Raw genomic sequence first — 15,654 nt, 5'->3', positions numbered from 1 at the left:
GTAAAGCGAGATGAGCGCCACAACCCCAGAGTCATTCATGACTGGACTTAACTGCCAGAGGTGCTTTACCTTTTTAAATCTCCACCAGCCCTGTTCTGCCTCCACCATGTCTCCAGAATGTCCCCTTTGGGGGGGGGGCTTACACCTTAAGCCTGAGCCAAGCCGGGATGGAGTACTTACACTTAGTGCTTTTTTTTCTTAAGAAATGTTTAGGGGTACTCTAATTTTGACTCAAGAAAATCTTTTCTAGTTCAAATCAGGGAAAATAGGTACAGTAAATGGACAAAAATACAAAGATTCACAAAATGTTTAGGGGTATGCGTACGCCTGCGACCCCCCCAGAAAAAAAACACGGCTTACACTATATACCTCCCAGAATTACTGTTCCCAGAGTTCTCCGTGAAGAGGGATTGATTGTTAAACTGCTGAGAATTGTAGCTCTGGAAGTGAAATAGGGGTCTCCTAAACAACTCTCAGCACCCTTAACAACTAACAGCTCCCAGAATTCTTTGAGGGAAGCGACATGGCTGTATCGTGGTGCTTTAAATGCATGATGTGAATATGGTCATTATTATCTATTATTCTCATAATCTTTGTGTACTGATTCCCTTTCGCTGTCAGCTGCCTTGCAGGCCTATTGCCAGGCTGAAAAACAGGATATACTTTTTCAAATTTAAGCAAATTTTAATTAAATTGTCTTCATCATCCACAAAGAGGTTTAAACATTCTTTACATTGTCTCTTTCACCCCCAGGGTGAAGGACTTTCAACCTGAACTGGCCACATTTAAAAAGAGCAATGGTTAACAACAACAACAACAACAAATTGTAACAATGACCCTCCATAAGTCTCTGAGATCAGAAAGTTCCCACCATATGGTGAACAAAATCATTTTTGCATCTTTTTAGCCTAGAGACTGTCTTTGGACTAATTTCACTTCTTTTTCACATACCAAAGTCAAATGCAACCTCACTTCCTGTGTTCCTGTCACTCATCCCATGCAACTGGGCCAAGCGCAAGACAGATTGTTCTGCTTGTGAGTTTTAATTTTAATTACTGGCTCCCATTTCCATCCTGTAGTGACTTAGGACTCAGCTACATTAGTAAAACTCAAACGTTATAAATGCATTACAGCACAGTGACACCAGATGGCGCTGTAGAGCTGAAATCAGAACTCCATGAAATGTTACATTGTGAGCTTTAAAACTGAATTTTCCCCAGAGCATTTTCAGAGCGCTTTTTTAAATAGCTGTGTAGATACCTCTCTAAGGACGCGGGTGGCGCTGTGGTCTAAACCAATGAGCCTAAGGCTTGTTGATCAGAAGGTCAGTGGTTCGAATCCCCGTGAATCCCCTGTTGCTTGGTCCCAGCTCCTGCCAACCTAGCAGTTCGAAAGCACATCAAAGTGCAAGTAGATAAATAGGTACCGCTCCAGTGGGAAGGTAAACGGTGTTAAATACTTAACCTCGGGTTAAGTACTTAATTCGTTCTGGAGGTCCGATCTTAATTTAAAACTGTTCTTAACCTGAAGCACCACTTTAGCTAATGGGGCCTCCTGCTGCCGCCACGCCGCAGGAGCACAATTTCTGTTCTTATCCTGAAGCAAAGTTCTTTACCCGAAGTAATATTTCTGAGTTAGCAGAGTCTGTAACCTGAAGCGTATGTAACCTGAAGCGTATGTAACCCGAGGTACCACTGTACATGGTATAGAATGGTAGCAGGTGGTTCAGTATGCCAGAAAATCTATCTGTTGAAGGCCAAACAAGAGAATTCAGCCCCACATCTACTCAGACAAGGGGGAATGTGTGGGAGCGCTTCTAAAGAAGAGGGTTGTTTGCGATATTTATTTTGTCCTTGTATTCATGTGTATCTTCAAGAGGCCCAGAAACTCTGCCAAAAAATAAAGTGCCAATGTGAAGTTTAAAAGTTTTGTGTAGTGCTGGAGAAATATTTATAGTGCACTGCAAAACTCTACAAAGCATTTTTTTAAAAAAAGCTGGGTTAGATGTTTTCCAGAGGCCTGATACATAATACTTGCTCGTGAATAATAATATTGGACCTAGTAGGAGAAGAGATCCTTTATCAAAACCATTTAAAGAAAAATGACAGGCTCTGTAGAATATAATGGAACGGATGAAAAATCGCGACATGGAGGGGAGAAAAACAATAGTGTTACTTTTGTCTGGTTATGAATTTCTGCTTGAAAGGTCTATATGTTATGTTTCCGATGGCACAAATTTAATGAAACTATTTGGAAAGGCTGAGCAAAAGTCAATATACAACACAAGCCAACCAAGTTTCTTGATCTCCTCCCTCCCCTGCCTCCCGTTTTTCGTAATAGATCTCTTGATGTCTTTCTTATTAAGTGCTGTGATGTGATATTACGGTGGAAATTACAATATGGAAAACTATTTCTAATAAAGAAGGGCTGTAGAGCAAATGTCAACCTTAACAAATTAGCAGTTGCAGAAAATGTCCCCCTCGGCCACAGAAACTGGCTCCTTTTGTCTTTCCTGGTGACTTCTAGAACTAAAACCCAGGATATAAATGCCTGTAGGACATGTTCTCAAGTTGATAACCATGCAGTGTGTTTTTGGAGGGACGTGTGGAGGGAAAGATACTCCTCCTCCTCCTTGTACTTTTTCTCCTTCTGTTTTTCTTTTCTAAAAAATTAAGGCAAAGTTTTATGGCCTTGGGCACATCAGCTGCTGTCAACACATAGGCAAGGGGGATATTTTCTCTCCTTGGCTTAAGCCCAGAGAAAAGAGAGAGAAGCCAGGGCTTCAATTTGTGATTCCTAACAGTGCTCCACATCAGATTGCCTAACCTGTGAAACACGTTGCCATGGGGGGCTGTCAAGGCCGACAGAATATCTAGGCATCAGACTGTCGGGATTCACAGAATGCTGTGTGAGATAGCAAGTCTGCAGGCTTGAGTTTGCTAGCTGATGCAACCAGGGGCGCCGACTTATAAAAAATATTGGGGGGGCCCATACCGGGGTCCTGCCGCTGGTTCGCTCAGGTAGCCGGGAGAACGCAGTTGGGGAGAGACCCTCGCTCAGGGCGCCACTAGACTTGGCGGCCGGCGGCCTATCTGGGGGGTTTTGGAGCGTATTTCGGCGGAGCGATTGGGGGGGAGGGGGCTTGTTGCCGGATTCTTCAGCTGAGCCGGAGATCCGCTGCTGGGGGTCCCTGGGCCGAGTTGTGAGCATGGCCTGCTGAAGGGAGATCCAGCCGATTGCGCGACGGGGACGGCCGGGGCTCTCCGGCTAGGGCGCGTGGCTGGCTGGCTGGCGAGGGAGCAGGTGGGGAGGAGGCGGGGGTCCTCACTCTCTTAGGAAACGCACCCGTGCGCCCGATTGCCACGAAGTCCGAAGGGTGCGTGTGTGGAATTAAAAAGCAAAAACAAGATATGGGCAGGGCAGGCAAAGAGTTTTCTGCAAGAGGATGGAGGGCAGGTTGAAGAGAAAATCACTCAGGATGAGACAGTCAAATCAGCCATGATAAAATGGGCTCAGGATATTGGGTATAACATCATGTTTGAGGACTGGGAAAGGTTATGGACCACCGGAATGAAATTCACGGCATGTAATGCCTTGAAGGAAAATATTATGAAAATGATTTATAGGTGGTACATGACCCCAGTCAAGCTTGCAAAAATATATCACCTGTCTGATAATAAATGTTGGAAATGTAAGGAGGCTGAAGGGACATTCTTTCACCTCTGGTGGACTTTTCCAAAAGTGAAGGCCTTCTGGGAAATGATCTATAATGAGTTAAAAAAGGTATTTAAGTATACCTTTCCCAAGAAACCAGAGGCCTTCCTCTTGGGCATTGTTGGCCAGAAAGTGTTAAAGAAGGATAGAACTTTCTTTATGTATGCAACTACAGCAGCAAGAATACTTATCGCAAAATATTGGAAGACACAAGATTTGCCCACACTGGAAGAGTGGCAGACGCAATTGATGGACTACATGGAACTGGCTGAAATGACTGGCAGAATCCGAGATTTGGGAGAAGAAACAACGGAAGAGGACTGGAAAAAAATTAAGGACTATTTACAAAAACAATATAAGTTGTATGAATGTTAAAAATTTACACGATTCGGAAACTATAGCTTCAGCAATTAGATTTGGGAAGCAGGAAATTATATTTTAAGTAAGAAAAGGTCAAAATCTAAGGTAATACTATGTTTAATTTAAGATATAAGTAACTGATGAAAAGTATGTTAAATTTAGAGGTATAGTATTTGAAAAGTACAAAATAAGGTACGAAACAAGGTAATAATTTGCTGATATCTTTATTATAAAGAATGCAGGGTAAGGGAGATGCGAGGAAGTCCAGTTAGTTATATAAAAAATGTGTTGCATGGTTGGTTTTCTTTTCTTCTTTTTCTTTTTCTTTTACTTTTTTCTTCAGTGTATGTTTCTAACTTTGTATTTGAAAACTTAATAAAATATTTATAAAAAAAGAAGAAGAGAAAATCCTTTCGCTTTTCTGGGGCGCAGGGAAGTCTCAGAGCCGGAGGTTGGGGAAGGGACCCCCTTTGCTCTGCCCTCTTCTCCCGTCTTACATTCGCATGGGGGTCCCCGCCCGAGCTTGCCTGGCCACCGGGCCACACAAGGGCCGCGCTCTACGCGGCGCACCTTGCTAGCCGCGCAGCTGTCCTCCGCGGCTGTGGAGGGGCCCTGCGCCGGTGCCCAGCCCCTCTGGGCGCCCGCTGCGCTGCCAATGACAAGCGGGCGACGTCGCGGGCGGGGAAGGCGTCGCTTTCTTTCCCGATCCTTCATCCTCCCAGTCTTCCAGCCCTTTTTTGGGTTGGAAGCTCGTCTCGTTCGCCCTTCTCCTTTCTTCACCCTGCGCGCAATTTTCCTCCCTCGTCTCCCTCCCCATTTCTCCTTCCTTCCTTCCTGACTGACTGACGGGCTCGGGCTTCGGCTCAGGCTCGGGCTTGGGCTCAGGCTCGGGCTCCGGGTCGGGCTCGGGCTCCGGGTCGGGCTCAGGCTCGGGCTCGGGCTCGGGCAGCCACAGCGTCGGCGGTGTTGGCGATCGGCGGCGCGGGGGGATGGCCCTCCCGGGGGAGCCGGCGCTGCTCAATGGGGTTGCCAAGGAGACAGGCCGGCCGCCCCCCTCCCCCGGCCCGGCGCCCCCCGCCACGCCGGTGCCCGTTATTGAGCTGGTGCGCGCCGGGCGCCCTATAAAAGCCGCGGACGCGCCCACCGTCGCCCGAGATTATTGGGGGGGCTGAGCCCCCCCAAACGAATTTTTGAGGGGGCTCGGGCCCCCTCAAGCCCCATGGAGTCGGCGCCTATGGATGCAACTGGCTGATGCAACCAGCCTGCAATACTTTCTATGCAAGTGCTGGGTCAGAATGACTCGGCGGTAATGTGCTGGCAGTTGATTGGCTGTCATTGGTATAAAGGGAAACCTTTTACTGTCCAGCAGTAAAGAGGTGGTATAGAAGAGGGTGGTGTAGAGGAGTGTGGTCAGAGAGAGAGAGTTAGAGGTCTTCCTATTTGCCTTAAGGTGCAGCCAGGTACTCTGTTTGACTGTATGAACTGCTTGTGTATTATAGCCTGTAGATATTTGTATATATAGCTCAAAATAAATATACAGTGGTGCCTCGGGTTAAGTACTTAATTCGTTCTGGAGGTCCGTTCTTAACCTGAAACTGTTCTTAACCTGAGGTACCACTTTAGATAATGGGGCCTCCTGCTGCTGCTGTGCTGCCGGAGCACGATTTCTGTTCTCATCCTGAAGCAAAGTTCTTAGAGAGCCAGTGTGGTGTAGTGGTTAAGAGCCGTAGTCTTGTAATCTGGTGAACCGGGTTCGATTCCCCGCTCCTCCACATCCAGCTGCTGGGTGACCTTGGGTTAGTCACACTTCTCTGAAGTCTCTCAGCCCCACTCACCTCACAGAGTGTTTGTTGTGGGGGACGAAGGGAAAGGAGAATGTTAGCTGCTTTGAGACTCCTTCAGGGAGTGATAAAGCGGGATATCAAATCCAAACTCCTCCTCCTCTTCTTCTTCTTCTCCTTCTCCTTCTCCTCCTCCTCCTCCCAAGGTACTATTTCTGGGTTAGCAGAGTCTGTAACCTGAAGTGTATGTAACTTGAAACGTATGTAACCCGAGGCACCACTGTACTGCACTGAAGAACCTGGAACTCTGAGCATTTCTGCTAAAGCGCCGTGAAGAATTCGCGACCCAGAGAGGGTTATTTAAGGAAGACATGGCTGTTGGCCAGGTGCATCCAGTGTTGATCTCTCATGTTCAGAGGAGTGCTATGCATCACTTGCTATCTGCTCTGCACAGTGACCATCAGGTTAAATAAAATCACAGAATTCTAGAGTTGGAAGGGACAATGAGGGTCATCTAGACCAACCCGCTGTAATGTAGGACTCTTTTGCCCAACGTGGGGCTCAAACCCACCTGAGATCAAGAGTCCCAATGCTCTACCAACTGACCATTACCCTGTATGCTAACAGCAGACCCATTCTCCAAGTGTCAGTCCTTATGTAGCAAAGACTGCATCCCCTCAGGTGCAAGAAGGGAGACGTCAGCATGCTTGGGGCCACTCAAAGGGCTGCAAATAAAGAATAATATCAATAAATTGATTATTTATGCCCCACCCATCTGACTGGGTTTCCCCAGCCACTCTGGGCGGCTTCTAACCAAAGATTGTTGTTGTTTAGTCATGTCAGACTCTTCGTGACCCCACTGACCAGAGCATGCCAGGCACTCCTGTCTTCCACTGCCTCCCGCACTTTGGTCAAACTCATGTTGGTAGCTTCGAGAACACTGTCCAACCATGTCGTCCTCTGTCATCCCCTTCTCCTTGTGCCCTCTATCTTTCCCAACATCAGGGTCTTTTCCAGGGAGTCTTCTCTTCTCATGAGGTGGCCAAAGTATTGGAGCCTCAGCTTCACGATCTGTCCTTCCAGTGAGCACTCAGGGCTGATTTCCTTCAGAATGGAGAGGTTTGATCTTCTTGCAGTCCATGGGACTCTCAAGAGTCTCCTCCAGCACCATAATTCAAAAGCATCAATTCTTCGGTGATCAGCCTTCTTTATGGTCCAGCTCTCACTTTCATACATCACTAAAAGATAACAAAGATAACAAAAGATTAAAAATACATTAAAACATCAGTCATAAACATGTTCCCTAAATAGGGCTGCCTTAAGATGTCTTCTAAACATCAGATAGTTGTTTATTATTCTTTGACATCTGGTGGGAGGGCGTTCCACGGGGCAGGCGCCACTACCCAGTAGGCCCTCTACCTGGTTCCCTGTAACTTGGCTTCTCACAGTGAGGGAACCACCAGAAGGCCCTCGGTGCTGGACCTCAGTGCCCGGGCTGAATGATGGGGATGGAGATATTCCTTCAGGTATACTGGGCTGAGGCCGTATCCCCCCCTCCAAATAAAACCCTATGGAGGAAAAACACACAAAAACACCCCAATGAAGACGGAGCATGTACCATGGCCACATAACTTTGAAGGTCTGTTTGGGCTGTACATTAAAACGGGGTTAACACTCCCTTTTAAAAATAGCCCCACCCCTCAATTGTTTTGTGGATGGATCTCAGACAGGGTAGGTGGCCTCTGGAGTGAATAGACCTGATTCAGGGCCACATGGCGGGTTCCGATGGGTGGGTGGGGTCTGTGTACAACCCTATTGTCTTCATTGATCTCCAGGATCTCAGACAAGGAAATTTCTTACCCCTACCTGGAATTACTGGGAATAGAACCTGGGAGCTTTTGCATGCAAAGGATGTGCTCTGAGACACAGCCGTTCCCTAGCTTTTGCTTATTTATTAATTTAGTGCCTATTCGAATGGTGCTGAACTTGCCTCGTGCATCACCTGACAGGGTGAATTGATCCCAGCTCATAGGAGCGGGACAACAACAGAAGCCTTGTCGTGCAATGATTCCTCCCCCCCCAGCCTGCCGCCTATTCACTTGCCTTCTATTAAGAGTCTTCCCAAAAGCACAACCTTTCACTGTTTTGATCGGTGATGAATGAAACGTATAATTGGTAGTGTAAAGCCCATATTTAACCTTGACTTTTCCCTGAGTTTTGCTTGCTTGTTTAATCCCAGCAGAGATCGTGTGAATTGGTTTGGTTGACCTTCACATATGATTTAAAAAAAAATATCAAGGAAGGGCGATAGAACAAACAAACGAAACATTACTGTTTCTGTGAAATGAAAAGCATTTCGGGGCACAAATAAAAAAATAATTTAATAAATTGTGAAATAAGGACGCTAACAAGGAAGGACCATATCAAGAGGCTTTGATGATGCTAAAAATACACATGTCACCCCCCCAAAAAACCCCACAAGGTGCCAGCAGTATTGTGATTGTTTACTAATATAGTCATAAAGAAAAAGAGTTATTAAAGGATCCTAAATCACTCAGTAATTCAGCAGCTGACATTGATGGATGGAACCTGGCTGTTCCTCTTGCCTAAAGCTGCTGACTGGATAAATGTTTTATGCATGAGGTCCAAGGTAGGAACGGATGCCAAAGGTTTAGGAATATTTTAAGAAACTCTTCGAGGTGTCAAGCAAGTTATCAGGTGCATTGAAGGAAAGCAGTCAAAGTGCAGCACTGAAACACAGATGGCCGACGAATGGCTGTACAATAGAGGAATGCCCAGGAGTGGAGTGCACTTCTTGTTCACAGCACAGGTAGGGATTAACTAGTTTCCATTCTGTGTCATTTTCATACATGAGCAGTAACAGGTACATCTCCTTTGTTGCTGGGATGGATAGATATATTTTGAAACCCCGAAATTGTGCATGCAAATTATACACATTTCCCTTTAGCACAAACATTTTGTACATGTTCCCTAAAACTTACATTTTTTGGCATGCTTTTCTATGCATTCCCTCCAAAACACATTTTTAAAATAAAATAAAAAATACATTTTATCATAGATTATGGAACTGTGTATGTCCCCCCCCCCGGTGGAAACATCCCTGTGAAATTGGGGAGCAGTTGATAGCTGCATTCCAATCTGTGCTCAAGTTGGCCGCACGTGAATTTCTTACGTAGCTAGCTCACATGTGCTGTTTAACTTTAGATCACATGAGGAAGGCATTTAGTTGCAAATCACCATTTTAAAGGGAGTTGCCTTTGTTCTTTTCTTCCCAACCAAAGTGGGAGAAATATGAGCAAATGAGCCTTTCAAGGAGAGAAAACAGCTGCAGGCTGTAGAGAGAGAACTACACTTGATTTTAGTTCTTTTTGGAGCTATGTAATATTACTTAGAAGATGAACCTATCCTTTGACAAGTATATGTCCTAGGGAATTATTTGGATGTATCATTGTTTGTTTTTGTACCTGTTATGAAGAAGATTCTGTTAGTAAAGTTGTGAATTATATTTATGGGTCTGGACAATTTTTGTTCCAAGAGGAGTCAGTTTTTATGCATCCGATTTCTTCAAGCTGTACAATATTAATATCTGCAATATGAATGTGGCCAAGTGGTCATATAACTTCAGCGGCTCACTACTGGGGCTCCCAAGATGCTCTTGGGTTTGAGTATGAGGGATAGCACATTGTACCAAGGTGAAAATGGATTGCTCCTACCTAACCTTTGCTATGACTCTTTAAAACATAATGGTTAGAGTGCTGGACTATGACCTGGGAGACCAGCGTTCAAATCACCACTCAGCCATGAAGCTCATGGGTGACCTTGGCCCAGTCACTGCCTCTCAGCTTATGCTACCTTGCAGGGTTGGTGTAGGAAGGAGAACCATGTGTGCTCTCTTGAGCTCTTTGGAGAAAAAGGTGGGGTATAAATGAAACAAACAAACAAACAAACAAATAAATGCATCATAGTGTTCTAAACGTACAGTGTGAACCAGACCCCAGTTGACTCTGCCTGTCATTGGCTCTGGCGCCACCTACTGTTGGACTCCCTGCTTTCTTTCTCACCAGCTCCAATGAGCACCAGGCAGAATTGGACCCACATGTTCTCCATCCCGTGAATGTCTTGCCCTCAGTACAAAAAAATGTGAAGGTCTCGGGTGTTAGGATGTAAAGGAATCTATTAAAACTGAATTTGGTAAGAAGTATTTTTAATGAAATTACTCTTGACTCACCCTTGTCTTGTATAGGTAAGTGCTTGAATATTTCATAATCAATATATTAATAACCTCTTTTCACTCTCCGCTTGCCTCTCAAGAGTGAGCAGGTGAGCTTTTGATGAAACCCAACTGTCAATCCTAAAGTGGTGCTAGCAGAAGCTCGCTGAGGTGACAGCTTTAGCCTCCAGTATGGGGCCTCCCTAATCAGGGTCGAAAGGAGCTGAGGGGGAAAGGTGTTCTCTGAGGAAACCTTGAGGAGAGTTTTTAAAAATAAAAATCTGACAAAGGTATTAAAATGAGCAATTAAATATTTAAAAATATATATAGTTAACCTTGAATAGAAATTAGGAAAGTACTTCAGTCTACCATCCCATCTTTTGAAAGTTCAGGGCTGTATAGCCAGTCATATTTCTCCTGGGCACCAGTTAAAAGTGAAACCCTATAGACTGACAGAAAAAGGTACAGTTAAAAGGCTGTCAGGATGTATTTAAATATGTCACTGTCCTACCTCTTTTTATCCGTCAAAGACATTGATTATTTTCAATAGAGGAACCCCTTTGACATTTACTTGAAACGGAGGAATTCTACACAGCTGTGATGTGTCTGACACATGTCAAGTGCTCCTCTAAAGAGACAAGCAAAAAATTATTCTTGCCCCTATCCACAAACACACACATATACATCGGGTATAAGTTCAGGGAAACTGTTGTATCATATTCTGCAAAAAGAGGCAACATAAAGAGGCAAAGAGTATCCATTAACTCATTGAAAACACTGCAATATCTTAATAGTGGCTTTCATGTAAATCTAATGTTTATATAAAAGAGGACTGCACCAAATATTATATAATTTTCATTCATATTTGAGCCACTCAAACAAATTATCAGCGATGGTATTGGGGGGAATTACTCTGCAACATGCAAAAGGCTGGGCTGGATGAATCCCTAGCCAGAATTAAGATTGCTGGAAGAAATATCAACAACCTCAGATATGCAGATGACAACTTTGATGGCAGAAAATGAGGAGGAATTAAAGAACCTTTTAATGAGGGTGAAAGAGGAGAGTGCAAAATATGGTTTGAAGCTCAACATAAAAAACCCAAAGATCATGGCCACTGGTCCCATTACCTCCTGGCAAATAGAACGGGAAGAAATGGAGGCAGTGAGAGATTTTACTTTCTTGGGCTCCATGATCACTGCAGATGGTGGCAGCAGTCAAGAAATTAAAAGATGCCTGCATCTTGGGAGAAAAGCAATGACAAACCTAGACAGCATCCTAAAAAGCAGAGACATCACCTTGCCGACAAAGGTCCATATAGTTAAAGAAGAGTTTGGATTTGATATCCCGCCTTTCACTCCCTTTAAGGAGTCTCAAAGCGGCTAACATTCTCCTTTCCCTTCCTCCCCCACAACAAACACTCTGTGAGGTGAGTGGGGCTGAGAGACTTCAAAGAAGTGTGACTGGCCCAAGGTCACCCAGCAGCTGCATGTGGAGGAGCGGAGACACGAACCTGGTTCCCCAGATTACGTGACTACCGCTCTTAACCACTACACCACACTGGCACATAAAGCTATGGTTTTCCCTGTAGTGATGTATGGAAGTGAGAGGTGGATCATAAAGAAGGCTGATTGCCGAAGAATTGATGCTTTTGAATTATGGTGCTGGAGGAGACTCTTGAGAGTCCCATGGACTGCAAGAAGATCAAACCTCTCCATTCTGAAGAAATCAGCCCTGAGTGCTCACTGGAAGGACAGATCCTGAAGCTGAGGCTCCAATACTTTGGCCACCTCATGAGAAGAGAAGACTCCCTGGAAAAGACCCTGATGTTGGGAAAGATGGAGGGCACAAGGAGAAGGGGACGACAGAGGATGAGATGGTTGGACAGTGTTCTAGAAGCTACCAACATAGAATCATAGAATCATAGAATCATAGAGTTGGAAGAGACCACAAGGGCCCCCCCTGCCAAGCAGGAAACACCATCAGAGCACATGAATTTGACCAAACTGCGGGAGGCAGTGGAAGACAGGAGTGCCTGGCGTGCTCTGGTCCATGGGGTCACAAGGAGTCAGACACGACTAAACAACAACAACAACAACAACAACAACAACAACAACAACAACTCTTCTTGCCAAGCAATGTTGAAACAATACAGATGTTTGGCTTGAGAATACCTCTGCATTCTCCCAATGGTGATTGGCATCTTTTGGTCCCCCTGGTTCCTGCTTCTCAGCACTAATTCCCTTGTTCTGGGCCATTACTGCCTTTGCCCTCAATTGCTTTTACTTACTATGGCAACCTATGTGGCTTTTGTTTGCTTTCATCGTATTCAGGTACGCTCAGTTGTATGGAATCTGCATGTGACGGACCAATACAGGGAATGCATTGTCAAAAAAGAGGACAAAAGAACACAGATCTGCATCTGCATGTAGAGAAACAAATCTGGAAATAATTGGACTAAGCAACCCTTCAAATAAAGGACTTCCCTAGGCTGCATGGTCTCCCTAGGTGGCTGAGGTCCAACCTCTGGGTGTAGATTGTGGTCGTGCAATTCCTTGCGGCAGGTGGTCTGTTTGGCCTGTTTCTCTTGGCTTCTTTCTGCCCAGTTAAGACATTTTTTATTTTGGCAGGCATTTAACCTGCTGGGTTGGATGGTTTTTATGACCTGATTAGATTCCTTGATTTATGAAGTGCTTTTATCTGCCATTTACCCTGTCTCCTATTTTCGCCATTTTAATTGTGAGCTTTGTTTTGGTTTGTGGTACATTATAGGATTGCTTTAAGCAAAATACCCATTATGGTTAGTATTGTTGTAGCAATAGATGAGTGGGATATATATCCTCTTCATAAATAAATGAAATATAGCATTAAGGCTTTGGACAACACCCAGCTTTAGCTGTACGCAGTGTAGACCAGGAGTAGGGAACCAGACTGAGTGGTGGGCCAGATCCTTGTCTCCCCATCCATTTTGAACAATCACCTGACATCGCAATGGCATCAGGGGGCCCATTTCTGCCCACATAGTTTGAAAGTAAAGACCCAGAGCTTTGTGAAGTGTATGGCTTTTCAGGCCATATGGGTGGTGCTTGCAAAGCCCAGTGCACAGCTCTTTGAAAGCTCTGGCGATGAGCTGCAAACCTCCTTTTGGCCCAGCCTAATCTTTACCTACCCCACACATATATGATGTCAGGTGTAGGAAAGGTGGGCATGGCTTGGCCAACACGGCCTCGTGGGTCTAATTAAGCCTGTAGACTGGAGGTTCTATACTACTGGCACAGACCCATTGAAATCAATGGATTTAAACTGAATGGTTATAGTAGGTCTGCTTAGTTGGAGATCACCCTTCATCAGCAAAATCACATGGATTGCCCAGGTTGTAGAATTAGATGGCAGAGTGGGCAGGTGAGACTGAGGACAACGAAAGCAAAGAAGTGGAAGGCCATTGGTACCAAGGAGATCAGCACTGAAACAGCATGAATGTGTTTGGACCAAAAGCCACTTGTGGAAATGAGGCGCTATAGTGAACCAACAGCCAGCATGTCAGGGGAACAGTACAATCAACAAGCTATTTAAGATAATTGGTATATCTGTCTATGTTTAAGACAACAGGGCGCATGCTACCTCCTGAGCTGAACCCTTGTCCTATGTCTGCTAGGGCTGCTGAGACAAACGATTATGACAACCTAGGGATGGAAGAATCTTTCAACTTCCATATCGCTCATTTCTCATCTTTCAATTTTAAGTTTAGTTCACCACATTCCTGCGTCAGTTAGCAAAAATTCTTTTTGAAAAAAATTGTGAACATTCATCTCCATGTACATTTCTCCTAACTTTTGCAAACATCATTTTTACAAGCTGATTTCCCTAAGAGGTTTCACTTTGCACATTACATGCTCATTTTTGTGCACAATTTCCCTTAATATACACTTTTTTTTTTTGCATGGTGGGCGGACTGCATTACAAAATTCAGAGAGGCGTGAATTTGGAATAAGTGTTTCAGTTCACTTTTTGGTACAGAAAATGCAGTTTAGGTGGTGTCAGGGAACTGACATCGGAGGAAAGGGAAGTGGCCGGGCTCCCAGAGACTGGGAGAGAGTCAACAGCTAAAGCAGGGACCAGTAGGGGGAGCGCGGGGTCTCTGGAGGAGGATCTCAGTAATGCTGAGAGTGACGCAGCAGCCCAGGCAGGAAGCAGAAGGGGAGAGAAAGGGGTGAGAGACACTTCGAGCGAAAATAGCGGGGAGGTGTCAGAAGCAACTGCAGGGAGACCTATGCTTCGCCGGAAGCTGTCACGTCGTGAGTCCAGGAGACGCGTTTCCGTTAAGGAACTTCTTTGCTGGAAGCGCTTCCGCAGACAGCCACTGTCGGACTCTACAAGTGACTAGAGCAGACATGTCTGAGGAGCTCTGTCACACACAGAGGTTTGTGGGGTCGCACAAACTCTGAAGGGGCACTATTTTAAGCACAAGCAGCTAATCATCCCTTGACAGCAGTCCGACAGTCTTTGTACGCTGCCTGTGCAGGAGAAGGCATCATGAGCGACCCAGCAGGAGCCGGAGCCGCAGGGGGTGGAGTTGGTTCAAGCTTGGAAGACAGATACCGAGCATTGGAGGTCCAACTTGCGCTGCAGACGGCGAGGCTCGAGGAGAGGAGGGCTCAAGATGCAGACAAGAAGGGGAGAACCACTCAGTTCCCCAGAAAGGTACCAGGATTAGTGCAGAAGTTTGGGGGGGACCCCAAGGATTACCATGCCTTTAGGACTGAAATGCAATATGCCCTGAATGTGCAGTTTGATGAGTTCCCTGATGAGGAATCCCGAGTTGCTTTCGTAATTGGGCATCTTGAGAAGGGGGCGCGGGACTGGGTTCGACCCCTGATGGCAACGCACAACGATATCCTGAAGGACGCTATGAAATTCTTTCGGGCAATGGATATCATGTTCTCCAGCGATATTGAGGAGGGGGGAGTGCGCAGACAGCTAATGGCTTGCAAGCAGGGAAGCAGATCTGTCCGTGAGTACTGGACTGAATTTACCATGCTGATTCACAGATTGGGGTGGGATTTATCGGCAGCACCCATTCAGATGCTATTTGAAGAAGGTCTTTCTTCAGCTGTGAAAGACGAGCTGGCCAGGAGCCCCAGGGCGGTGTCTATGGATCAGCTGACCAAATCTGCGCTGACCATTGGAGCGCGCCAGGAGGCAAGAGCCTTGGAGAGGCGGGAAGGGAGAGGGGAACGTTGGAAGGAGTTACGCATTCCAGACATTCCTGAGCCAGCTTTCCCGCCGGCAGAGCCGATGGAAATCGGAACAGCCCGCGCGCGCGCAGTTTCAAAGCCCAGTGAGGGGGCGAAGAAGGAGGGAAAGGGACCCCGGAAATGCTATCTCTGCCAACAGCCAGGCCACTTTGCCAGAGTCTGCCCCCAGAGGAAGGAATGGCAAGGGATGGTGGGAACTGTTGAGGGGGAAGAGCAGGGAGAAACGGAGCAGGTAAAAGCCAACGCCTGGTTGCCAGCAGGGCACTGCAGCCAGGCCAAAGAGCAGTGAAAGTGCCCCTTTCCCAAGTGCCAG

The sequence above is a fragment of the Podarcis vaucheri genome (genome assembly GCF_965113315.1).
Source record: "Podarcis vaucheri genome assembly, chromosome: 2".
NCBI lineage: Eukaryota > Metazoa > Chordata > Lepidosauria > Squamata > Lacertidae > Podarcis > Podarcis vaucheri.
The sequence above is the reverse complement of the archived record's forward strand: the minus strand, read 5'-3'. Positions refer to the sequence as shown.